The sequence below is a fragment of the Sinocyclocheilus rhinocerous genome, unplaced genomic scaffold (genome assembly GCF_001515625.1).
Source record: "Sinocyclocheilus rhinocerous isolate Xijiao unplaced genomic scaffold, SAMN03320098_v1.1 scaffold827, whole genome shotgun sequence".
Taxonomy (NCBI): Eukaryota; Metazoa; Chordata; class Actinopteri; order Cypriniformes; family Cyprinidae; genus Sinocyclocheilus; species Sinocyclocheilus rhinocerous.
In genome coordinates, this window is record NW_015633173.1 from 244,663 (window position 1) to 247,210 (window position 2,548).

At 36.7% G+C, this 2,548-nt stretch overlaps 1 pseudogene; it reads left to right on the top strand.

Annotated features, from left to right (window-relative positions):
• LOC107743313 (protein EFR3 homolog B-like) overlaps positions 1-2,548 on the top strand; it is a 29,382-nt pseudogene that overhangs the window by 22,251 nt on the left and 4,583 nt on the right.

The window sequence follows — 2,548 nt, forward strand, 5'->3', positions numbered from 1 at the left end:
TGCATAATATGGCTAATATTACCTAATTTGATAATGCGGGTTAAAAAAAAGATCAATAAAAACTTTCCATTAAACAGTTTTTTTCCCCACAAAATAAGAATGAATATTTTTCAGATTACACTTATATACATTATTTTAATTAGTATTCAAAATGTATCATTTAACTTACAATCTGCAAAGGAGAGGAAAATTATTCAAATAGTTCATTTAGTGCCACAGAACTTTATATAAACACAGGTTTTCACTCAATTTTCTGTCACTGTTTGGATGCAGTAAAGCCACATACCAGAAAACATTTGAGTCATGTTTGCATTTTCTTCTGTCACTGGCCATAATCCTAACCTTGTCTTCAGAGTCATTCATGCATGTGAAAATGTGTAACCTGGCTCAGAGGAAGATGAGAATTTTGTTTTTGTGGCAGTTTTTCTGGTATAAGGGATAAGACAAGACTTCTTCACTTTACAAATGGTTGTGGAAAGCAAAAATGCTATGAAATGCATGTCATATTTTGTGAGAGTGTTTCTCGCTAGAACAAAACAAGCACTATTTTTGGAATCAGCAGCACCACAAAATTAATAAGAAACAAGTATTGGATTTCATTCAGCAAATATGATGCAGGGTGGTGTAACCGTTGCAAGTCATTTTGACAATAACAAAATTAACAATTCATTCACTAATTGGACACCTCAAATCAAAGCACCAGATGTCTCCAGCTGTACTGATTTTGTTTGCTCAGCTGCAGATGAAACAAGTCTGCATATATAAAAAAATGTGTGTGTTGCTTATTTTAGGCCCCACAGTGTTGGAGGTGTTCAACACGCTGCTCCGGCATCTGAGGCTCAGTGTGGACTATGAACTCACAGGATCCTATGGCTGCACCAACATCGGCACCAAAATCATCAAGGAGCACGAGGAGAGACAGCTACAGGAAGCCGTCATCAGGACTATCGGTGTGTGTGTGAGCATTATACGACCCACATTTCACTGCTTTTTTCAAATTTCCTGATTTTCCATTACTGTGGTCTGTGTCTTTTAAAATCAGGCTCATTTGCTAACACGTTACCCACATACCAGCGCTCTGAGGTGATGCTCTTCATCATGGGGAAGATCCCCATTCCAGGCATGCATCCCATGCTGCACTCTACAGGCTCAGGGTGAGCACTGCAGTCACTATTGTGTCCCTAAATATTTATTATGGTTGTAACTGGTCAATTAAAGTTATCTAAAAAGAACTGACTCAAACAGAATAATTCAGACACAAAACCACTCTTTTACCTCAAAATTAATTAAATGTCTTCACTTGGAATTTATGAGGTGAACATATTGTATTTGCTTCTGTCTGTACTGCAGGCCTGAGGGCAATCGAATGATCCAAGTCATGCTATTGAAGTCGTTGAGACAGGTAAACTCTACCTGCTTGATGCCTCATGAAAGAGAATTGCATCAAAGCACAGATTTGATGTTGTACAGGTAATGTTTCTCTCTGTCTTTTCAGGTCACATGTGGTTTCCAGACGACCAATATGCTGACAGCTCTGCCAAACTCCTTTCTGGATCCACTGCTGTCATTTGCTCTGCTAGAAGATGCAGAAATTCGACTGTTGGTGTTGGAAATTCTGGTCAGCCTTATTGATCGCCATAACAACCTCCCCAAGTTCTCCACCATCAGGTTAGTGTCTTTGCTGGATTTACACCAAACAGACTAGGTGTTCAGATCATGGTGTATACACTAACACTACCATTAAAACGTTTGGGGTCGGTAAGATTTTCTAATGTTTTGTCTCTAATTCTCACCAAGGCTGCATTTATTTGATTTTTAAAAAATGGTAAAAACAGTAGTATTGTGAAATATTATTGCAATTTTAAATGACTGTTTTCTATTGTAATATATTTTAAAGTATAATTTATTCCTGTGGTGCAAAGCTGAATTTTCAGCATCATTACTCCAGTCTTCAGTCTCACATGATCCTTCAGAAATCATTCTAATATGCTTATTTGCTTCTCAAGAAACATTTTTTATTATTATCAGTGTTCTGATCATTGTGCTGCTTAATATTTTTGTGGAAACCATTACACATTTTTTTTTCAGGATTATTTAATGGAAAATGCAATTTAAAGAAAATATAACTAGAAACCTTTTGCAACATTATAAATGCCTTTATTGTAGGGATGCACCGATACCACTTTTTCCAGTACTCGCCCGATACCGATACCAGTATCGGTATCGGTGCATCCCTACTTTATTGTCACTTTTGATCAATTTAATGCATCCTTGCTGAATATAAAAGTATATAAAAAAATCTTACTCACCCCAAACGTTTCATTGGTAGCATTTGCTGACAAACCAGGGGATTCTGGCTGTCAACTTCCATCATATATAAGCCACTTGCAGTCTGAGGCCCCCAGTCAGACTGACCTTAATCCATAATACAACCCTAAAGAGAAATATTTATTTCTTCTGGTCCTTTTATATTTATATATATATATATATATATACATACAGTGGTGTGAAAAAGTGTTGGCCCCCTTCCTGATTTCTTATTTTTTTG